Source organism: Globicephala melas, chromosome 3 (assembly GCF_963455315.2).
Source record: "Globicephala melas chromosome 3, mGloMel1.2, whole genome shotgun sequence".
Classification (NCBI taxonomy): Eukaryota; Metazoa; Chordata; class Mammalia; order Artiodactyla; family Delphinidae; genus Globicephala; species Globicephala melas.
The window spans coordinates 118,849,600-118,874,311 of record NC_083316.1 but is presented as its reverse complement, the minus strand read 5'-3'; the positions used below and the strand labels follow the sequence as shown (position 1 = coordinate 118,874,311).

General features: G+C 49.0%; 1 protein-coding gene across 3 annotated transcripts in view; it reads left to right on the top strand.

The window, feature by feature from the left end:
- The first annotated feature begins 1,155 nt into the window (after nt 1-1,155).
- FGF1 (fibroblast growth factor 1) overlaps nt 1,156-24,712 on the top strand; it is a 102,729-nt gene continuing 79,172 nt past the window's right edge. Inside the window, exons 1-2 of one of the 3 annotated variants that reach the window (XM_030841066.2) lie at nt 1,156-1,535; nt 11,328-11,483. The gene's annotated coding sequence lies outside the window, so the exon portion shown is untranslated. The remainder of the gene's footprint in view (nt 1,536-11,327; nt 11,484-24,712) is intronic. The other 2 variants (XM_060296383.1, XM_030841065.2) reach the window with 2 other exon arrangements.

Here is a 24,712-nt window from a genome sequence, read left to right as displayed (position 1 = left end):
ACAGCCTGGGCGGCCCCACCCAGTCCTCTCTGGTGTGTGTGTGTTTGCACAGTGAATTATTCATAGGAAACTGGCTCCACGGAGAATGGAGGCCAGAGACTCTCCATCCTGTACCTAGAATCAGGGCCTGGGACTGTAAACAGATGAAAACCTTCTTCTTCTTTCCCTTCAAGAACTGAGGTTGGGAAAAGAAACTGAGGATTGAAGTCATGGGTCTGAATCAAATGTGAGGTTTTTGTTATTCTTCTTATAAAATGAAAACAACAGTGAAATCTCAATAATTTATGGAGACAGGGAGCAAAGTGACGGAAAGTTCCTGCTATTCAGTCAGATGATGGGGGCTGGGATCTCTCTCCTTGGCAAGCTCACCTTCCCCAGCCTCTGCCTTTCTGGCTGTCAGATCGGAACAGGATTACCCTCCCCACAGAGCTGTTGCGAGGATAAATGAGACAAACGCGAGAAGAGAGCTCAGCATGAAAATGGCATTTAGCAAGGGCTCAAGAAATGACAGTGGTGATGGCGAAGATGATATGGAATTGGCATTTTGTCAGGCATGAGGGTTTTCAAAGCTTCCCATTCAGGTCTGAAGAGGAAGAATCAGAGGCAAAAACCCAAGCTTTTTAAATATTTTCAGTTTTACAAGCCTAGGAATTAGAAGCGGAAACAGCCAGAATCAGTGTGATTCAGTGTAAGAGCCTCACTCCTCCACATTGCTCACAAGTGCCTTCCAGGGGTGGGGTCCCACCCAGTGCTGGTAAGAGGGTCTCTGTGTCTACAGCAGTGTGCCGATGACGGCCAGATGCGTGTTGACTATAGGACATGCCCACCAGCCTCAGATATAAAAGCAGTGACTTTGTTCATTAGATTGATATTCTGTGAAACCTCAAAGGGTGGGGATGAACTGGTTAAAATAAAGTTAGTAATTTGGACTAATAGCTCAGATATATTAAAAGTAAGGTTCAGGACAAGCCCCCCTCCCCGCCTTCTGCCTTATACGTGGAAAGGTAACAGGGACATAGTTGAGAGAGAGGCATGGAGACAAGTTGGATGAGATAACTGCCCTTTCACCTGGCAGCTGTCCAGCCCCCAAATAGCTTTTGTGTTTGGTCCAAAAATAAGATCACATGAGAGGGGGAGAAATAAATACACAAGTGCTTGTCCTTGGGCTTTCTGTGGTTACACCAGCCGCACTGGTAGGGACCCCATGAGGGTGGCCTGACGACGCACTCCCCAGGCTCCCCAAGGCTGCGGAGCCCACCTGCATCAGGGCGGGTGTGGTGTGTGGTGTGCACACGGCCCTTCTCTGGGGGCCCCCTGAGCTCCATACACATCAGAGAGGGAGCAGGAGAGAGAGAACACGCAGCTCCAACAGCCTGGACTCCAGGGGAATAAGGGCATTGCCTCCTTTGGTGAAGGCCACGCCCTTCCTCCCGCGGTGGCCTGCCTGCAGCGGTCCTGGTAGGACAGTGTGGATGCCGTAGGCGACGCAGCTGCTGTCACCCAGAAAGAAAGTGCCCCAGAACCAAAGTACAGAGGTGAGTGCATCCGTTCCTCCAAGGGGCTCCGATTGCTGTGGACTTTCCGCTTGGCTTCAGGCTTGTGCTCTGCTCTCCCCCCACCCGCCCCCTGCTTCTCCCTGATCTGAGTTGGTGGCAGGCTTGAGGCTGTGTGATGGATGCTAGACTAAAGCATTCCTGTACTCCCTTCTCTCATTCGGAGGCCAGCTTGCTTCCAGAAAGAACTGGGTGAGTCGAATGCTTAGCAGGGAAGCAGGAAAGGGTTTCTACAAAGTGAATTATCTTTGCTGAGATCCAAGAAGACATTTCCCAGAAAATCATTAGACAAATCCCATTGCAGTAATGCTAATGCTTAGTTTTTTAAAAGCTCTGCATCGAATAGGAGATAAATAAAAGGATGCCAGCTGATTCCCTGTAACTGGGCAAAAGGGAGAAAACACAAATGGCATCTGTAGAGATTCCTTTCCCCCCTTCCCCATCTCTCCCTGATGACTTTAGAACCCTGCATAACATACTTAACAGATCCAAGAACTCTCTTCTTTGGTTGAGAACAAGAGGAATAAAATCAAAGGTTTGGGGAGAATTGCTCTGTAAGCAGAGTCAAGGGGCAAAGCAGAACGACATTTTGCAGAGTTTTGGGTTCACCTTCTAACATCTCCGCCACCCGAGCACGTGACATGTACCTGTGCCTATTGAGGGTATGGACAGGTGTCTCCATCGCTTGCACACGCATACCGTTATCCCTCGGCTCAGGACCACAAATATCTATGCTCAGAGTAAAGCCAACAACATTGCTGGGAACAAGATAACTCCTTGAATGAGTCAAGATTCTTCTAGTGACAATGGACTGAAATCCAGTTTGAAGAGACTTAGACCAAAAAAGGGAAAAATGTTTTCCTCATGTAACTGAAAGAGCCAGCGTTTTGATATGGTGGGATCCAGGTGCCCAGATGATGTTATCCTGAATCTGTCTCTCTACATTTCTTGCTTTGCATCCCTGTGTCATTCTACTCCCAGGAAGACTCACTCATCCTGGTGGTAAGGTGGCTGCCAGCAGCTGGGGGCTGACATCCTACTGGCCCAGCCAACCTACAAGAATAGGTGTTTCCCTTTCCCAACAGTTCTAGCTAGAGTCTCAGGGTCACAGTTCACTGAACCAATGTGGGTACTGTGCCATCCCTGCCATGGGGGTGTAGTCATCCCCACCCAAAACCACACGGCCTGAAAGCAATGAAAGGCTGGGTCCCCGAAGACAATCAAGGGGGCTGCATGCAGGATGGCCAAGGTCATTGGTTGGCACTTCGTACGGCTTTTTTTGTGATCGTCTAGATTAAGAGCCAGAGCTCCTCCAACATAACCCCGCCTCTTTCCTCCCTCTTATAGTCCACAAAAATGTATGTGTGACAGAAAGTCTCATAGAAAGGATAATTATTAGTAGAACAGGTGACTAAAAGACCCCATGGTACGTCATCCCTAGAGACCTGAGAGTGGGAAAGACACCAGAAGGCTTGTCTCTGGCTCAGACTACCCACCATGCCCAGACCCACTGGGCCCCCAACCTGCCTGTGCTCCCACGGGTCTCCCCTTCCCTTCACCCACCCTTGCCCACTTCTTCCTCCCTCTTCTCTGCTAATGTGAACCCATCTTGCCTTTCAAGGGCCAGACTCCGTGCTGCCTCCCCTCCGAGGCCGCATCTGGCCCACCCAGCCTTTTCTGTTCTCTCCCTCTCCACACTGGGACAGCGCTTCCCCTCGGCATTGCAGTCCACTGTTTACCTGTTCTTTAAGAACTGCATGTACCTTAGTTTCTCTCCCAGCTTGGATTTTACATTCCTGGGGAAAATTAAGTTTCATCCCCAGCCCTCCCTGTGGTGTCTAACACACATTAGGTGCTTCCAACCAATAAAAATAGATAAAAACAGCCTCCCTAAATAGCTCAGAGAGGATGGCTAGATTACTTGAGATCCTTAATTCTGATTGTATAAGTAATATAATAACTATGACAAACACCGATGGAGCTCTGAATGTATACTGGAGCCCCTGACAGGCATCATCTCAGGTAATCCTCACAGTGACCCCACGAGGTAAATACCACTATTATCCCCATTTAACAGATGGGGAAACGGAGTCTCAGAGAACTCAGTCACTTGTCCTAGATCAGAGAGCTAGTAAGTGGCAGCGTGGGAGTTAGAACCCAGGCAAGCCTACCATCTCCTTTCCTATTAGATTCCTCAGGTACATGTTTATCAGTGGTACTTCCTGCTCCCTGATTTGAAAGAGCGAGGGGCACAGGTGATTGGTCAGAGAGCAGGAGAAAGTTCAGATATTTTAGGCCCCTCTTCTGCCTCCGGGGCTCCCAGTGCCTCTACAGGGGGTTCGCCCAGTGATGAGGGGTCACACCCCTACCCCAGAGCCAACAAGAAGGTCAGGGGCAGAGGAATTTCACAAAAGGAGGTACCTCTGGGGCTCTGCAGAGAGCGAGGTGCTTTTTGATGAGATGAGCTCTTCGATTAGAATGGTCTTTGGGGAAACGTTAGCTGGAGGGTGGGATTTAGAATCTGTTTGCCCGTCCGGCTGCCCATCACCAGGCATGGCCTTGTCCTTTCTCCTGCCCCCTGAACAGGGTGACCAGGCCAGAGGCCTCACTCAGAGGGCAGCTTGCAGGATTTGGAAAGCAACCAAATTTAGCAAATGGAGATCTCCAAGGAAACCCAAATCCTAAGTAAACTGTATTTTTTGTTTTATAACGTCTGTGCCTCTGCATCCAGCCACTGGCCTCTCGGTTGATGCCATCACCTGTGGTGCTGGGAGCCCTTGGTCTGAGGGTATCTTGTTTCTCTGATGCACGTGAACCTGCTCTTGTGAGTTAGCACCTTCTCGAGAGCAGATCCTGTTGGGTGTATGCCATGAATCCTCACAGTCTCCCTGAGAGACTCAGAGAGCTGGCATCCCCACGAGGGAGGCACAGTGAGACGAAAGCACATTCCCAAATACACAGAAGCAGGGAGGGGGCCGGGACTCCGGGAAGCGGGCCTCTGAGGTCCAAGCCTGCTTGCTTCCCCAGGCGGTCATGATAGAACAAAGCTAAAACCCAAAGAATTAAATAGGCTAAGTAATAGGCTTTGGGTAAATATTTAAGAGAAAAACCGCCACTAGATCCAAGAGAAATAAAAACCAATATTCACACAAAAACTTGTATACAACACGAATGTTCCAGCACCGTTACTCATGATATCTAAACAGAGGAAATGAGCCAAATGTCCATTAACTGATGAACAAAAAAAGATGGCGTACCCATACAGTGAAATATTATTCAGCAATAAAAAGGGATGACGTGCTGATACGTACGGATCGAACTACCATGTGGATGGACCTTAAAGACACTATGCTTTATAAGGAAAAGAAACCCACGCTGTATGATCCCATGTATATGAAATGGCCAGAACAGGCGAATCTACAGAGACAGAAAGTAGACCGGTGGTTGCGTAGGCCTGGCGGGAGGGCAGGGATGAGGAATGATTACTAACGGGTATGGGGTTTCTTCCGGGGATGACAAAAAAAAGTTCTAAATTAGACAGTGGTGATGGTTGCACAACTTTGTGAACATACTAAAACCACTTAATTGTATACTGGAAATGGGCAAACTCCATGGTATGTGAATTACATCTCAATAAAATTGCTCAGAAAACCCCCAAACCATGGCTAATGAACCCAAGTGACAGGGCTTTGCTGAAGGATGTGGTCTTACCCCGTCTGCTCTGATAAGCTTATGTCTCATCCCACCACGCTTGGCCACAGGCCACCCAAACAATTCAAGTGGAAAGAATATAGACGGAAGAGATAGGCTCCATAGATTTCTCCCCGGAGTCTAAACTGGAGGATCTTTTTTCTTCTTTCTTGTCCAGATCATTTTAAATTTTATGGAATCAATCTCACTATTCAGTTTTTGTTTCTGGGTTTCAAATCATGCTTCAAAAAGCATTCCCCATCCTAAGATGGTAAATCTCATTACCTAATGCTTTCCTCTAATGCTCTTCTCTAATGTTGTCCTCTAAGGTTTGTCTTATTACATTTAAACCTCTTATTTAATTGGGAATTTAACAACAAACTGGGGATCCAGGTTGTTTTTGTTTGTTTTGCCAAATAGATAGCCAATGATTAGATCAGGAGTTTTAAAATTTGAGATTAAAATGGACTTGGGGCATCTTGTAACTTCCTGAAACTCAGTATGAAAAAGTGTGTGTGTGTGTGTGTGTGTGTGTGTGTGTGTGTGTGTTTGCTGTATACATTCCAACGCACCAAGGCAAGTCAACAGGACAGTTGTTAAACAATTACAGGGGAGGCCTGAGTGATTCCCCATAGGGAAAGTTCTCTGTCACATATGAAGGGAGAATCCCACCCCCTTTGGCTTTGACGTGTTACTGAGGCAGAGAACGAGGGGTGCCTCTCACTGGCTCCCCTGGGCCTGTAACACTTTAGGTTTCTGATCATTGGCTGACAAACCAATGGAGCTGATACATCATTTTAGGTGACAGAACTTGGGGTCCTCCTGTCACAAGGAATTGGAGGAGGTTTCCTGTCCAATAAATATAAATAAATGATATAGTGAAAATAAAACTGCCATTCCAAAGAAAATAGCAGATCCTTCCGTGCAGACTCGTGTGTTCACATAATAAACGTATAAGCAACTCACTGTGTGCCAGGCACTGTCTAGACTGGTGGTTCTCAAAGTCTGGTCCGTGGACCAGCAGCATCCGTATCTCCTGGGAACTTGTTAGACATGCAAATTCCCAGGCCCGCTCCAGACCTACTGAATGAGAAACTCTGGAGCTGGGGTACAGTCATCTGCGATTCTGATGCACATTCAAGTTTGAGAACCACTGGTCCAAGTACTGGGAATATAAGGGTGAAAAGACAGATAAAATCCCTGCTCTCCTCACGGACTTTACATTCCAGTGTGTGTGCTAGGAGAAGACAGACAACAAATAACTGAACATGATAATTCTCAGCTAGTAAAAAGATCTATGAAGAAAAAGAAAGATCTATGAGGGGCTGATTTAGAACAGGTGGTCAGGGAGGAGGGTCTGAAATGAGACCAGAATGGTAAGGAAGGGCCAGCCAGGTAAAGAATCAAGGGGCAGAAAAGAAATGCATGCACTTCAGGCAGGGGGAACAGTAAGTACAAAGGCCCTGAGGCAGGACCACACTTGGCCTGTATGAGGAACAGTGAGGCTGGAGCACAGTGAAAAGGAGGAATGCATCGGGGATGGATTTGGAGGGGCAGGTGGTAACAGCAAGCTCAGTTTTTGTTCTTAGTGCCAAAGAAAGGCACTGGGCAGTTTTGACCAAATAGAAACATGATCCAATTTACCTTTTAGCAGGATCCCTCTGGAATGAACTGTAGGGGGTAAGGGTAGAAAGAAGCAGGGAAGTCGGCGAGGAGGTATCGCGATAATGCAGGCAAGGAATATTGGCACTTAGACCAATGTGCAAAGATCTATTATTAAGTGAAAAACAAACAATGCAGGACCGTGCCTAGTAAATCGCTTTTAAGCATACACACATTCAAGTGTGTGAAGACATTTCTGTCCCTCAAAGGATCCAGAAAAAAAAGTAAATAGTGGTTATCTTGGGAAGAAGGGGGGTTAGTGAGGGTCATTTTATACCTCTCTGTACATTGTGCATTTTTAACATGTGCGCAAGGCATTACTTTTATTTAAAGATAAAATATTTTAAAATAAACATTGAAAAGCTGAGATCTAGGAAAACATACAATAGGCTATGGGTGACCAATATCAGAAAGAGGAAGCCTACTTCTCATGGGTGTGACCCTCTCTAATTAGGCGTCCTCCCCTGAAGCCGCTGAGAGCCAGGCTGACAAACTGGGACAAGTTCCTGTCCTTGGGTTAGAGTGGGATCAGAGCGAGGCACCTTCTCACTGGAGGACCTCTGGACCCCATTTCTGTCCTGTAGCTCTGGTGATGTTTGTGTCTGTCAGGTCTCCTTGGGCAACCAATACAATTTCCTGTGAATGTCTGCTGTATTTCCCTGTGCCCTATTTGTCAAATTGCTCCCCTCCGTCATCTTGGCAGCCGGTTCGCCAGGAGGCCAGCGTGCCCTTCATTTAATTGCATGATTGGGCATAAACAGAAGGAAATACTTTACTGCAGGGAGAAAGCGGCAGGCAGTATCTGATTTCTCCTGTCAGTTGATTAGGATTTGTTGAGTCCGAACAAGGTCAAATGAGATTAGAAAGAAAATGCAGTGTGTCTGGTATGCATTTCACATAACTGTACCGTTTATGTAAACAGGATGTACGAAGGGGAAATTTTAAAGCAAATACTGAATGTCAGCCTCAAGGTTCAAGAACAAGAAACCAGGGCTTATGTGTTATGCCGGGAGAGAAAGAAAATTTATTTTCTGGGACATTTGGAGTCCTACTGAATCTATCACGCTCTGATTCCCTTTTCATGTTGGTGCAGTTAAAAAGTGACAGTTTTACATCTGATTTTCAGAGGCACTGAGCACAGAATAAGAAAAAACCAAAGAAACGCCCCATTCTACCTTTCTCGTCCTTCTAAAGCTCTTATAAGTGGTTTAGAACCACTTTCTGTAATAGCTGCCGCTGAAGTGCTTGATAGTGAGTCAATCTCTTAGGACATGGAAGGAAAAATCTCACCTCCAGCACCGGCCAGAACATTCTAGACGTGGCTGACTCCGGCCAAGGCCACACCTCTGTGGATAAACCTACACGGCTTCTACTAGGATTTTTGTTGGTCCTCGAAATCTGTCATTTTCTTCCTTTCTCAGATCCACCCTCTGCAGGGCTAGTAAGCATATAAAGTTTTAATCACTTAAACACCTTAAATAGTTTTAATGGCTTTAAAAGTGGTCTAAACGCTTTGAGGGAAGATATGGTTTCTGTTACACACTCTCTATAGGACCTAGCATCTTGTGAACGCTTAATAAGTGGCTTGGACAGCTATTATTTCCATGGACTATTTCCTAGCCCAGAGCTGGAAGGCTATTGTGAGGCCAGACTTTTAAACTAGGAAACGTCCTGTCCCTTCCCATGTTAAATAACAGAGGGGCCAGGAAGTATTAACATTATCATGTCTCATGACTCCAAGCATCTGAACATATATTATTTAAATGATAAATCTAGATATGGTATGTATACACACACACACACACACACACACACACACACACACAATGGAGTACTACTCAGCCATAAAAAAGAATGAAATAATGCCATTTGCAGCAACATGGATGGACCTAGAGATTATCATACTAAGTGAAATAAGTCAGAAAGAGAAAGACAAATACATGATATCACTTATATGTGGACTAAAATATGACACAAATGAACCTATCTATGAAACAGAAACAAACTCACAGACATAGAGAACAGATTTGTGGTTGCTATGGGGGAGGGGAGGTGGAAGAGGGATGGTGTGGGAGTTTGGGATTAGCAGATGCAAACTATTACATAGAGAATGGGTAAACAACAAGGTCCTACTGTGTAGCACAGGGAACTATATTCAATATCCTGTAATAAACCATAATGGAAAGGAATATGAAAAAGAATATATATATGTATAACTGAATCACCTTGCTGTACAGCAGAAATTAACACAACATTGTAAATCACCTATATTTCGATAAAATAAATTTTTTAAAAATGATAAATCTAGACACTTCCATTTCAACATGGAAGTTGAAATAAATATGGAACTTGAGGGAAGTTAAACCAAAACATTAAAAAATTCAATATTGAGGAGAATTACATTACAGTAAGCACTTTAAGGAACTGAGGAATCAGTTCCCAGTATTTGGACAGGAACATTGCCAAACAACACCTGATATGTAATAAAGAAACTGGTTTATATCAGTAGCTAGTGGTTGTATTTGCCTGAAAGCTGTGTGGTTTTTTGGCTTTTTTTTTTTTTTAAATAGCATTTCACAACTAGATGTAATGGAGAAGTAACACTAAAATAATGACTTACACTTGCATTACCGGCGTTCAAGGTGCTGTCACAGGCTTGGGCACATTTGATTGTCAGCATAATCGTGTTGGCTTGCGGGAAAGACGTGGTTCGGAAAGCCTCGTGGATCTCTTTCAGGAAGGAGGGAGTCAGGGCCCTGAGATGCTGAGCAGCCCAGAAATGGTCAACAGCCCCGTGTGGGCAGGTTCAAGAGTGCTAGCCTGAGGTGGGAGACCAGCTTTCGGACCCGGTGAGGACTTAGAAACTACGGGGGCAACCTGGGTGAGACGCTGAGCTGTATCTCTGTCCTCGGTGTTTTCAGGGTGTTTCCTAACCTTACAATCTATCATTCCATGGGGTTAAAAACGGTTCACCTGCCCCCTGCATGCAGCAGAGCAATTCTCCAATATTGAGAAGATGACTGTCTGAAATATTTTCGTCTGTGATCCAGAGGTCCTTTGGAATCGTGCAGATGCTCGAGAAAATGACTGTTTTTTAAAAAGCAAATTATTAGGATCTTTGAATATGTGGTAGTGGCAATTCATGGAGGTTCCTGTTAATAAAGTTTGCAGAAATCAACTCTTTCTGCACCTCTCAAGTCCCTTGTAGGAGATCTGTGGCTCATCCGTTATCAGAGCTGTGTGATGTCTGTGCCCCTAGTTCTGTCACAGGAGGTGAGCTTCTCTGAGCCTGTCCCTTCAGAGGCACATGAAGTCTCCCTGGCTGCTCCCTGATGAGTCTGGAGAACAGTTTTCCACCCCCACCTTCCCAGAGGAGGGAGAGACCAGTGAGCATATTTCTAATTCCAACAGGCCAATCTGTACCTCCTATCTGAATCACCAGGTGGGCAGGCTTGCACACACACTCTGTGACACCTCCCAGGCTCAGACGCCTGCATAAGCAGGTAGGACTCTTCATCAACTATAAGAAACTATTAATCATGTTTCCATTTGGTCTCTTCAAAGACACCTCCCAAGCTGTATCCTTTCAGTCCAGTTTCATTCCTCACCTTGCAGCCAAAGAGTTATTTGTACAGGCAGCTTCCTCTCTTCGTTACCCCATCCTGGCCAGGGGCACAAAGATGCCACCCATGGTCCATTGAAGAAACCCCCACCGGATGGTTCGCCTAGTTCAGCATGGACAGGCTGGACCACTGGTGAGGAAGGGCAGAATATTCTCTCTGCAGCCCCTCCCCAGCCCTAAACTGCATGCCCACTGCCTCGAGCAGCTTTGCAAAATGGGAACAGCACAGACAGACACACACACACTGCCACACACAGACATCTACACCCTGTGCGGGGATGCCAGATGCCAGAAGCAAAAAGGATTCCCTTTCATCCAGCAGCCTTCTGATTGCAGAGGAGTGTCTCTGAGCCGTGACCCGCTGTTTCCCTGCCAACTGAGGCCTCAAAACAAACAGGAATCTGCTCAGACAGGCTAGTAGTCCATTCGGCTCAGCCATGTGCCCCAGGACAAACCACGCTAGAATAACACCCAGGAGAGCTGCCACGGCCGTCTGCTGTCTCTGCCTCCCTTCCCTGCTGGCCACCAGCTCTGTGCCCCTGGGCCTGCCACTGGCTGCCCAGGGTTGGGGGCCCTTAGAGCTCCGTGTGCATCCCTGTGGGCGGGGTCGCTAAGGCAGGTCCCCTCTGCAGATCAACGAGGCCAGACAGAGACCCAGAGGCTGCATTATCAGTCCCCCGCCTGCCTCCCTGCTTCCCGCACAGCCCTGCGGGACTGGGAGCCAGCTCTGTGGCACGATGTCTGCAGGCGGACCAGCAACCTGATGTACATGCCACGGCCCGTCCCCTCTCCCCACACAGAGCTGCGGCCACCGGGAGGTTCAGAGAGTCGGCTTGGGGCTGCTGGAGAAGCAGCTGCAGCGCGGTGACAGTGACACCACAGAGCGGACAGACCAAGTGGATCCCCTTTCCCTTCGACCGGAGAGAGGAGCAGCCCTCAGCCTGCAAGCTGTTCAGGTAAGAATCAGGGTTTCTGTTCTGAGCAGGTTATAGTATATCCAGAGCTGAGGTGGAGTGTGTGTGTGTGTGTGTGCGTGTGCGTGCGCACGCGCGTGTGTGTGTGTGTGTGTGTGTGTGTGTCCCAGTGCAAGTATAAGGCTGCTTGGAATAAAAAGCAGGGCTGGCTAATCGCACAAACATGTAAAAAGAGCACCTGGAGTGCAGAGACTGTGAGAATAATCACGCCCCCGCTGCCCCCTTTATCTTCATTCCCGCACTGCCGGGCCATGAGGACTGGAGGGGGCGCAAGGTTCTCATTCACTAAAGCCTTTGTGGTTCAGCAGGACACGGTGGCCTTCGTGAGCCTGCCTGGCATCACCCTGCTTGCCACACTTACCCTCTTAGGTAGCCTGGAAATTCAGGCACCTAGAAATCCTGTCCACTGGGTGGGCACCTTAGATTTGTTCAACCTTTTGATATAGAAGTTGGGCTGAAACAGGATTATCTGAGTGTGTTTGAGAGGGTGGGATTCTGATGGCCCTGCTGGTCACCTGGATTACTTCTTACTGTCCTGATCTCCTTTGAAAATCACATCCTCATTTCAGGGCTCCTCCAGATAGGCACCGGCAGAGAGGGAATGGGAATGGCTAGCCACCGGGCACATTCTCTGGCACTGACGCTATCCACACCTACGTCACTATTATATGCCAAAAGTTATGCAAGGCTTCTAGACGGAGCGCTCGAAAACTTCAGACCTCCAGGTGCTGGGGTGGGAATTTCAGGCGTTTAATCACGGACCCATTTTTCAGAGACCCAAGAGGGCACCCACTTATCTCGCCTCTCAGGAGCAAGAGCTCGCTCTGTGCCTCAGCAGACACAAATGCTCTGTGCTCTCTCCAGCTGTTTAAATCCACCCCCACTTTCCTGCTTTGGTAACTGGCACTTTCCCTTTCATTTGCTATAGGGATGCAATTGTTTATGATTTAGCTCCGTGAACACCAGTGGGCGGATGCAATCATCCGGGCAGAGGGTGAACTGGGCTCTGAGTGAGGGCGAGCCAGCCCAACAGTGGCAAAGGGTTGGAGAGAAATCAGCTTTGCCAAGTGGTGTCTAGCAAAGGGCTGGCCAGCTGCCTCCCAGGGCTGTCTGGGTGAATGAATGTGGATTTTGGTGGAGACTGTGATTCACAGTCGCAAACTCCCTTTGTTTTCTTTGTGTTGTCATTGAGGGCTTCCGAGGAAATTCCCCTTTTGAGATCACGTACCTGACTGTCTTCTGTTGATTCTACCTTTTTAGCATGAGGAAATGGATTTGTAAATGCAGTACTTCATCAAAAACAAAGTTAATACACGAAAAACTAAGGGACAAGACGTTGCGTTACTTGTAAACTTCCTCCCAAATCTGGTGTGCACATACACATATAGGGCTTGCCAGGTTCCAAAAAGGATTTAAGGAAGCAGTATCCAGTTAATTAAAATGGTTTGATTTCACAGGCAGGTAGCACCAACTCTGAGGATGATATTTCCACGGTGACAGTGGACAGACATCCATGCGTTCTATCTACACCTAGCAAAGGGATGTCTGATGCCAGGACAGAGATGTGCTCGCTCACTCTGCTGACGTGCGTTATGTGGACCCTGAATAAACTATTACAGGTCATGGAGCTGCTGGCCCCCCTGTGCCAGCTTCCAGCAGTCAGAGACCATACAGAGGGGAAGACACACCCCTTCCACCTCATCCAATAGGCATTACTTGGCTAATGCAATACTCCTTGATTTAAGCTACTGGAAGAATAATCTGCAATCAGTCGTGCTACAGACATACCCTGTTTTAGGTCAATCTAACAACTATCCAGGACACATAAATTGTAAGTGCATGACTGTTTTTCCTTAAGAAAGGATTCACTCGTCAAGTTCATCAAGTACTGTTAAGGTGTCCCACCTAAAGATGGGACTGGATCCAGCCCATTCAGCCATAGAGAAAGGTGAGGACTTACCTGGGGGGGCAGGTAGCAGAGAATGAACCTGGGCTGACAGGATATCCAACTCAGCTGGGAGGTAAAGGAGTCCAAGGTAGAGGAACAAGGACAAGCATCTGGGCCAGTGGCCTATAGCGAGAGAAGAGGGAGGGAGGGAATAGTAATTATTATTATTACTATAATATATATTTTTTGGTTGCCCTGGGTCTTAGTTGCAGCTCCCGGGCTCCTTAGTTGTGGCATGCAAACTCTTAGCTGTGGCATGCATGTGGGATCTAGTTCCCTGACCAGGGATCGAACCCAGGCCCCCTGCATTGGGAGCGCAAAGTCTTTTTTTTTTTTTGTCTGCCTTGGGTCTTTGTTGCTGCGCACGGGCTTTCTCTAGTTGTGGTGAGCAGAGGCTACTCTTCGTTGCGGCACGCGGGCTTCTCATTGTTGGTATGGCTTCTCTTTTTGTGGAGCACGGGCTCTAGGCGCACTGGCTTCAGTAGTTGTGGCTCGTGGGTTCTAGAGTGCAGGCTCAGTACTTGTGGTGCACGGGCTTAGTTGCTCCGCAGCATGCGGGATCTTCCTGGACGAGGGCTCGAACTGGGTCCCCCGCGTCGGCGGGTGGATTAACCACTGCGCCAGCAGGGAAGCCCAACAGTAATTATTTTGATTCCTAAATGTTACTACTTAAGAGAGGCAGCAGAATAGTGGTTAAGTACATAGATTCTGCAGCCAGGAAGAAGCTGGGGTTCAGTTCAGACTCTGACACTTACTAGTCCTGTGACCTTGTGCCTCAGTCTCCTCATCTGTAAAATGGGGTAATAAAGTACCAGCCTCATTACTGAAAGGATCAAATGAGTAATAGTCTTAGCTCAGTGCCTGGTTTATAATGAGTAAAACCTAAGTATTTCTTGTTGTTACTGTTATTACTATTATTATTGTCATTGAAAGGTCAGTTCTGAAAAGGCTGCTCACAAGTCCATTTGTTCCAAGGTCCAAAGTGACTCTCTGAGTGACCATCAGTGCCACCTTCTGGGCAGCTGGAGGTCCTTTTCCTTGGTGTGGAGTTTTGCTTGCATTTCCCAGCTTTCAGAATCGAGGAGCTTCTGTGCTGGTGGCCAGCGTTTCTTGAGCCCTTATATGAGCCAGGCACCGTGCCTGACTTTACGTGTGTGACCTCGCCGGATTCTCGTAACAACCCTGTGAAGTAGGGCTGTCACGGCTGCAGGAATTGAGCTCGGTGGGCTGGGCCATTTGCCTACAGTCACACAGTTACCAAACTGCAGAGCCAGGCTTACACCCAGGCTGTGCTGCTAACCAGTATGCCGTCTATGATTTGGGGGACCACTGGAGGTGTCCTGACAGGCAGGTGGAGTTTGGTGACAGATGGACTTCAGCAACAGATGAGATCTGAAGGCCCCAGAAAGTAGACCAGAATTTGGAAGCTTTGCCAAGAAGACAGCAGAACCCTACATTGGCCTGGGGACAGAACCTCAGCCTTGAGGACCCACGACCTTTGGGGCTCGGTGTTTGGGAACAAGACATGAACGCAGGCCCTGGGGGACAAGGTGGGCCTCAGGCCTTCCTGCCGCAGGCAGTGGACGGTGCCCAAGAAGAGAGGAAATGGTACAGAGACGGACACAGCAAGGGTGCTGGGCCAGATATCCTGACACCCCTCTAGCCTAAGGTCAGAGGTCATCTTGAGCTAAGCCCGAGGTCAAGACTAGGTGACTCCAGCCGTGGAGAGAGGAGGAATGGGCAATCCAGAACGTAGTATCTGGGCTCAGTGAAGTTTATAGTGATGTAAAAGGCTTGATTTGCCAATGCAATTTCTCTAAATTGAACATTTAAAACATGACACACAGAGATTTGTTTTACGCATAATTGCTCAAGCCCACCTCTCTGACTTCAGCCGAGGAATGCTGGCGAGAGGAACAGGTGTGAGAGTGTGCCTACCTCACACCAGGGCTGTGTAGATCTGGGGCTACTGATGGACAAGACTCATCTCTGCCGCTCCAGAACCTGTAGTCTGGCCCAGGTGTTTTCAGACTTTAATGTGCATGAGAATCACACGGGAGCTTCTTTAAAACACCAGGTTCATAGAGAACAGACGTGTGGTTGCCCAGGGGAAGAGGAGGGAGGGACAGAGTGGGAGTTTGGGGTTAGCAGGTGCAAACTATTACATATAAAATGGATAAACAACAAGGTCCTACTATATAGCACAGGAAACTATATTCAATACCCTGTGATAAACTATAATGGAAAAGAATATTTTTAAATGTATGTCTATGTATAGCTGAATCACTTTGTTGTACAGCAGAAATTAACACATTATAAATCAACTATACTTCAACAAATAAGTTAATTAAAAAGATTTTTTAAACTTCAGGTTCCTGGGACCTACCCACACAAGTCCTGAAGTAGCCGGGTTCATGAGGGGCCCAGGATTCTGCATTTCCTGGCTGGGGCCCAGCTGGTTCTGATGCCTTTGGTCCACAGGCTACAGCTGAAGAAGCCTCGGGCTGACCGTTGCTCTGGTTCCCTTGTCTTCATTGCTGTTCATGAGAACAGTCACGGGGCCTGAATCAGTGGCAATTAGTCTCTTCTCTGTCACAGCTTCTTCCTGGACCATTTTACTTAGGCTAAACCTTCGCTGCTGGTAATAACAGCGACAGCCCGCCTACTGCGTATTGAGTTACCATGTGCCGGGCACAGTACTAAGCCCTTCACAACCATCCCGCAAGTTAGGTGCCATTATTATCACATTTGACAAGGGAGGGGAAAGGCCCCACTGCCAGTATGTGGCAGATCTGAGATATGAACCCAGGCCCCGCAGATCCCCAGAGCACAGCCATGGAACCCCTGGGCGAGGCTATGAACATAGTTTTAGCTTCTCTGTCAGTTCAACCCTCCTTTCTCACTCTTGGGTGTCTTTCTCCCCTTCACATTCCTATCTTGTCCTCCCCCATCCCGCGACTCCCATATAATTTCTTCAGAAGATGATGTGTCCCTGTGGTTCCCTATTTTTATCTCATTCAATAAGTCAAAAAGGGTGTGGTCAATGGGTGGGTAGAAGGTAGCTGTTATGGGTTAAATTGTGTTTCCCCCTCAAATTCATATGTGGAACTCCTAACCTCCAGTATTTCAGAATGTGAGCTTATTTGGAGACAGTGTCCTGACAGAGGTCATCCAGCTTTGTTTTGTTTTGTTTATAAATTTATTTATTTATTTGTTTATTTTTGGCTGCGTTGGGTCTTCATTGCTGCCTGCGGGCTGTCTCTAGTTGCGGCGAGTAGGGGTTACTCTTCGTTGCCATGCGCGGGCTTCTCATTGCGGTGGCCTCTCTTGCTGCAGAGCACAGGCTCTAGGCACGCGGGCTTCAGTAGTTGTGGCGCATGGGCTTAGTTGCTCCACAGCCTGTGGGATCTTCCTGGACCAGGGATCGAACCCGTGTCCCCTGCATTGGCAGGCAGATTCTTAACCACTGCGCCACCAGGGAAGCCTGGTTATCAGAGATCATTAGGGTGGGTCCTAATCCAGTATGACTGGTGACCTTTTAAAAAGGGGAAATTGAGACACAGTGACATATACAGAGGGAAGATGATGTGACAAGACACAGGGAGAAGATGGCCATCTACAAGTCAAGGAGAAAGGCCTGGGCCAGATCCTCCCCTCAAAGCCCTCAGGAGAAACCAACCCTGCAGATGCCGTGATTTTGAACTTCGGGCCTCCAGAACTGTGAGACAAGAAATTTCTGTTGTGTAAGCCACCCAGTCTGTGATACTTGTTACAGCGGCCTTAGGAAACAGCTACAGTAGGAATGAGATTCCCCCTCTAGGCCCTGGGTCTGGGCTGATCTAGGTGAAGGCCACACAATCTGCCAAGCTGTGGCAACTTCTTCTTTAATTCTGAGTGCTTTTCTGTTGGCTTAAATAGTGTTCTTGGGAGCCACAGGTAGGCCCAAGGCCCAGGAAGGAAGAAGGAATGAATGGAAAGGATGAAGAGGAAGCAGGGAAGGGAAAGCAAAGAACAAAGGAGGCAGGAGCAGAAAGAGAAAGAGAGTGGAGACCAGGATGGGCACACTGGAGGCCATCCCTGACCAGTTCAGGTCATGCAGCTCATTCATGGGGCCCCTCCTGCGTGCCAGGAGCAGGCCACCGGGCCTGGGACCACCAGTCCCTACTTTCATGAAAGGTAGAGGCTAGGCGGGTCCACCGACATCCATCGTGCAGGAACTCCCCCTGCAGGCACAGGGCAGAGTGCTGGACCCAGTCAGGGGCTCTGGAAAAGCTTCGGCGGGGAGGGGATGCTTGGGCTGAGATCTGGAGGATGAGCAGGGGTCAGATGGGTGAGGGCTGAATGTTTCAGGTGGAGGGAGAGCACGAGCAAAGGTCACATGGTGTAAAAAGTGTGGCTTCACCAAGGACTGGAGGGGAGGCCAGTGTAGCTGGAAGGCAGGGAAGCAGGGGGGCAAGTTGGCATCAAAGGGGCAGATGTGGGCTGGACCACAGTGGCCACACTGAGCATTTCGGTCCTTTGCTGAGAGCCACCGAAAGCCAGAGAAGGAGGAGATCCTCTATAGGGTAAACTCTGAGTTCAACAAAGGACAAACAAGTTGCTGGTGCGGTTCAGCAGTGGGTCAGCCCTGAAGCAAGACAGCAGGCTTCCTGAGCTCACAAATCTAGGGTTGGCTGTGTCATGATTAAGGAATAAAGTTCCAGGCCACTTCCCAAATAGTGTTCTAGCGCAGTCCCCCTCAGCTGAGCATGTTCTAGGTGTTGGTCATGGCCCCACTGGAAAGGGTTTAAATAGGGACAGCTGTCTCCTGCTGATGAGGTTAGTTTGTGAACTTGGCAGCCAGGCCAGGCTCAGACTGGGGTTGACCAGGTGGCCCCTTCTTTGGTATCATTTGAAGGACACAGAGAGGCCTTGTGACTATAACCTCTCCTTTGCCTGCTGAACTTCGCCTGAAGCTATGGGAGAGGGCCAGCCGTCAGCAGGCCAATTATTCAGCATAAGATTCAAGCTGTGAAGGGGAAAGAGGCAGGGGCAAGAAGCCCAGGCAGACCCCCTGAGGCACCAGGGGTGAACGTGGGCAGAGACAGGTCTGAAAAGAGGCAGAGAGTATAAAGGAGGAGCGCAAAGAACTTGACGCCAAAATTTGCCTTATTCGTGATTTCGCACAAGCAGCAGCAACGTGGGTCCTCAGCTGTGGGAAGTCCACCTTGGGGTTTGCAGCCCTCTCCTGTGCCCCTGCTACCAGAGACGCACACCCCTTTCCCATCACTGGGAAACTCCACATCGACGCCAGCGGTTGTCGGCATAACCCATGAGTGAGTCCTGACGTCAAACTGAACGCCACGCCTTTGCCATACGCCCTGCCGGCCACAAAAAGAATTCCCTTCCTGGGCTTCCCTGGTGGCGCAGTGGTTGAGAGTCCGCCTGCCGATGCAGGGGACACGGGCTCGTGCCCCGGTCCGGGAAGATCCCACGTGCCGCAGAGCGGCTGGGCCCGTGAGCCATGGCCGCTGAGCCTGCGCGTCCGGAGCCTGTGCTCCGCAGCAGGAGACGTCACAGCAGTGAGAGGCCCGGTACCGCAAACAAACAAACAAACAAAGAATTTCCTTCCAGCAGAGGGACTGGACTTGGCTTAGCAAGGATGAGTCCTTGGGGCAAGTGGAACACACTTTGGAGAAGAGAAGGGACTTTCAGGAAGGTGAGAGCAGCCAGGGGGCCTCGTGGGGAGCGAGATCCTCCCACTTCTCTCACATCGCCCACTGGCTCTAGCCCCACCAGCCTCTCTTCCATTCCTCTGCTGTTCCACGCCCTTTCCTGCCTCTGGGACTTTGCAGTTGCTGTTCCATCTGCCTGGAGTGCTTTCCCCACAGTTCTTCACATAGCAGACCTCTTGTCAACTCCTTGAAGAGGCTTTCTCTCCTGTTATTCCCTCTCCTACCTCTGTCTCCTTCATGGCACTTACGCCAGTCTGTAGTCATCTTGTCAATTTTTAAAGTTTGCTATGATTCATTCTCCCCCCTAGAACGTAAGCCTCAGGAGGGGAGGACCTCATCTGTCTGGTTCCCTGCTATATCCCCAGGGCCTAGGACAGAGCCTAGGCACATAGTAGGTGCTCAGTAAATGTTGATCCAATGAATGAGTGAATGAGCGACTGGTTCAATCTTGGGAGTGGGAAAGCCAAGACCAAGGACAGCAGTGGGACACCCCAGCCTCTGTCGCTCCTCACAGCTCTAGAAAGGGGCACGTTACGTCTGAAAGCAGCACCGACAAGTGCGCGTCGGGGTCCCCGACCCTGACTCGAGTGGGCAGGCCCCTCACAGTGCCCAGGACCCCATACTTAGCATCGGCTGCTCTGGCTTAGTGTGCACAATCTCAGCTCTTCAGAGAACTCGTTTCGGGAGCCTGGAAAAATCCAGCCTCGTTGTATTATTCATGCTCAAAGATGAATAACTTCTGTTGGCTGATGGACATCAAAGGCAAACAAGTGATGTCAGGCACCCAGAAGGGAGACATCGATCCGGCGCGTTCCAACCCTCGCACCCAGGGAGGTGGGTGGAGCCGCTCATCCTTGCCTTTGCCACCAGGTCCCACAGGAGCGGAAGCAGCGTCTGCACTGATAAATCAGTGCATGCACAGTGCTGCCCCAGTACCTCCGGGACACAAAGCGCTGCTACAAAACCAGGCTGCGCTTGTCCTTCCTCAGAATCTTCGTCAGAATTTAGAAATGGCACCTGGAGGACAGCGGAGAATGAGTACTTCAGAGTCCCTCCTCGGAGTCCACACGGCAAGCTGCAGCCCTGGGAGAGCGCGTCCCTGGTCCAGGGTCCCAGGCTGGCTTGGCCCCAGCTTCTTGGCCTTTAGTGCTAGGGTGGTGTTTACGTTAAAGGAGCAAAATGTTCCTCCTTAAGCCTCCACTGGTTTTTCGTGTTTGAAATGCTAATGGGGATGTTTCTAGGGGCAGAGATTCAGGTCAGCTTCAGGATGGTTTCTTCACAAGGATAAAATCCCCACTCCGCTGGCCTCACAGAACTTGCTGCCGTTCTCCCAGGTCAGTCCTGGGATCCCTGCTGAGGGCTCGGGAGGCAGTGTCCTAAGTTCCTTGGAAAGAGAGCTGACACGGGAGACCAAGAATTCTCCTGACGGCTCCACTTCTGCCCTGTCTCTCTCAGCATCCTTTTCCTATTTCAGAGTGACAGTCTGCGGGGCGTGATGCTAGGGGGTATAATGGTTGGGGCAGGACCGCTTGGGTTTGAATTCTGGCTCTGACACACAATAGCTGCACAGCCCTGGCCAAGTTCCGTAACCTCTCCACTTCTGTAAAAGAGACATAATAACGGCGCCCATACCCTAGGGCTGTTGACGGTACTATGTGAGTTCATACAGGTGAAGTCTGAGAGAGTGTGTTATATTATCAGCATTAGCCGTTACTCCCTCATAGGGCCGACTTAAGACTTCAGTGAGACAAAAATGTTTTACTACATAATGCATAGCACACAGTGTTTGCTCATTAAAATATTAATTATTGGGCTTCCCTGGTGGTGCAGTGGTTAAGAATCCACCTGCCAATGCAGGGGACATGGGTTCAAGCCCCGGTCTGGGAAGATCCCACGTGCCGTGGAGCAACTAAGCCCGTGATCCACAACTACTGAGCCTGCGTTCTAGAGCCCGTGAGCCACAACTACTGAGCCCTCGTGCCACAACTACTGAAGCCCACGTGGCTAGAGCCCGTGCTCCGCAACAAAGAGTAGCCCCCCCCCACCCCGCTCGGCGCAACCAGAGAAAGCCTGCACACAGCTATGAAGACCCAACACAGCCTCAATAAATAAATAAATAAATATTATTGCTACTGATAATCTTCGCAGTCTGGCTAAGGTTTTCTGGAAGCTTTCCTAAGAATGCATTTGAACTGAAAAAAATGATCTTGTGTTAGGCTTTTGTGGTGCTTGTGTGTGCACTCTGTGTTATCATTTTGTTTTTTGTTTTTTACAAAAATCATTATTACTAAAATTCCTATTAGAAAAATTAAAAAAAAAATGACCTTGGAACATGAAGGTCACCTGCTGCCCTGCTGTTCCCCTGTCAGTCTTTTTTTGTTCCAAGGGACAATTATCACCCTATGCTCTTTCAGCACTTAAAATCCACATGTCAGGAACCTAGAACTAGCCAAGAAAGCAACAGCCCCCTTAAAGAGTTCAAGCACAGAGCAGACGAGCCTCCCTGTTCGGCAGTTTTAAGCTGCAGGCGTTTGCAACAAACAAGTAAAGAAGCCTTGACTTCCGCGAGGCTCCTTAGCACAATTCCTTAAAAGGCTTTGGGATTCCCACCCCTCCAGGGGGCGCGCCGTTCCTAGCGGCATGGAGTCCTTCAAACTTTTGCTCCGTGTCCCCTGACCCTGGGCTTTGAGTTTAAATTATTTGAAGTCTGACTGCAGGGCGAACTTGACGGCCTGCTGTAGGCTGTGAACTGCACAGTTATTCTACATTCAGGCCGCCAGATGCCCTACCCCACCCTCCTGAGTGACTGTGGGTAAAGAACTTGTCCTCTCTGTGATTTGTTTTCCTTCTCTGCAAGAGTTCCTCTCGAGAGGGGGTTGTGGAGGTTATTAAGGGGACGTGGACAGCTCCACCTGTCTCTCTCCGTACTTGCTAATTTCCTTCCCATTCCTCTGTGGCCCTCCTGACCATCACATAGTGGGGAATATGGAAAAACCCAGCGGTGATCAATGTTGCAGAGGTTTGCAAATATTCCCCTGCACTAGGTGACCATGAGCACATCACTTGGCTTTCGGAGCGGCACAGAGAGATGGATTACGGGAAGGGGTCCAGGTCATAGTCTGGAGGAGGGGATGCTGGCAGCCCTAACCCTCGGTCCAGCCCATTCTTGCACCACGGAGACCAGGCCCAGAGTATGGATTTTCAGCCCGTGGCTCTCCTGGGTCATCAGACCTTTCACTAAGGCCTGAAGATCGATGGTCTCCCATCATGGAGGTGGACCCCTTCCTGACACACTCTGACCTTCCGCAGATGCCTCCCTACCTCCCACTGCGGCCAGAGGATTTAACACACAGCTGGTTCAGGATGGGTCCAAATGCACACAGCGCGAGTTGGGGGAGAGCGTTTCCAAGGCGATGTCCAAGTTGTTTCTAGCAACCCACTGACCTGACCCTCCCCGCCTTGCGTTGTCCCAGAACTGAGCCAAGATTGTGGAGGGCGGCTACACCTTGGGATGTCTGGCCGGGACCCTACTGTGGTGGGAGGTTCGGATCCCACGCTGGAATGGGCCCTGGGGAAGGTCAGGGGGAGGGTGAGCCAAAGCAGGCTTCATCGCCTCCCTGTAACCTCTTGCCTTTCCCGCTTCTGCTGACAGCATGGCAGTCAGATGTGGGGTGTGGAGGCCTCTGTTTCAGGAACTATAAAGAATAGCTCTTAAAAAAAAAAAACAAAACTCTAAACATGTCTTGCTCTAGGATGGAAGCATATCCTGAATTGGTGACTTTAAAGTCTTTTCATTTGCTGCAGACCAAGAGGAAGATCTCTGGTGACTAATGAGGAGTCCTACCTTCATCAGACTCTTGCAGCATTTTCTTGAAGTCAAGGTCCCTTTCTCTTCCTGGCCAGTCCCACATCCTGCTGGGCCTGTGTTGGCCAGCTCCTGTTTCTCATTATCTCTCCCCCATCCTCTTTAAAGGCTTCTCACTCCACCCAGGTGTTTTATTTTTAAACTTGTACGGTAATGTTAGGGCTGAGCAGGACACACTGCCCACATTCACGGGAAACTGGGCTGCCTGGAAAAGCATCCCCCTTTTCGGAGACGCCCTCCCTCCCCTCCATCCCTATGTATTGGATACCTTCTCCATGAGGGGTCCTGCCCCAAGGATACAACAATGAAGAGAGAGACATGGTCCCCACCCTTGAGGAGCTTACATTCTAATGAGGCAGGAGAGTGGGGGACAGAGTATATACAAACACACACGCACACACACACGCACGCGCGCGCGCACACACACACACACACACACACACACACACCAAGTAAGCCAACAAATAAAGAAATAAGTAGAAATTGTGATGAGATCTACAAAGGAAACAAACAAGGTCCTGGAACAAGAGAAGCTGTTACAAATTGGGTAGAAAGGGAAAGCCTCTGGAAGGTGACATAGAAGCAAAGGCCAGAAGGATTAAGGGGCTCCAGGTATGCAAAGAGAAGGGGTGAAGAGTAGACTATCCTTTGTGGAGGGAAGAGCATGCGCTAAGGCCCCGAGGTGGGCAAGAGTTTGTGTGTTCTAGACTCCAGCAGAGGCCAGGATACGTCAAGTAGAGTAGACAATGGAGGAAAGGTGAGGCTGGGGAAAAAAAAAAGATGAGGCAGGAGAGGCGTGCAAGGACAAGACCATGCACAGCCTGGACTCATGCAGAGAGTTGGGGCTTTATTCTGAACGCACTGAAAGCCACTGGGGGATTCGAATTGGAGGCGGCACACAGCAGCGGACATTTTAAGATCCTCATTTGATCCTGAGTGGAGATTTAACTCTAAGAGGGGTGGAGGGAAGGCAAGGGTCTGAGTTGGGAGGCCCGGGAGTCATGCAGAAAGGAGATGATCGGGGCAGAGGCTAGAGTGAGGCAGGGCCACAGCTAGAAACAGGCTGTCTCTTCCAGGCGGGCTGCTAACCATCTTGCTTCCAAAGAGCTCAAAGAACAGAGCTACTAAGACAGAACAGAACACCAAGCCCCCAAGTCATGGACTTGGTCAGAATAAGCAAGAGTTTACCTACCCTAATGCCTATACCTAGCCACGTGTGTTAGGTTTCCACACAGAATTAAGTAAGAACTTTGTCCAACACTGGCTCCCGAGAGCTTCTGAAAGGTGTAGAAATATTCTGGTTTCTCTTTAAGCCACGTCAGCTCTCTCTATCCATTACAACTTTGCCTGGGATGTGAGGTTGAATGGCTTTGACTAAGTGATCTGATCTACATGCAAAACTCAAAGGTGACTTTATATGCCTGAATGACCTAAACAGGGGTCCCTGCTCTCCAAGAGAAATACGGCTATGTTATACTCTTTGGAAGAAAGGAGATAGAAAACAAAACAGAACAGCAGGGTAGCCATTCTACATAGAATAACAGTAATAATAGTTACTGTTTGTTGTGTACTTCAAGGCACTTTACTTGTAACTCATTTAATCCTCCGAAAGCCTGTTGAGGTAGGTAACACTCTTAATCCTTTTTACTGATGATGGAGCTGTGGCTTAGAGGGAAGGGAAATG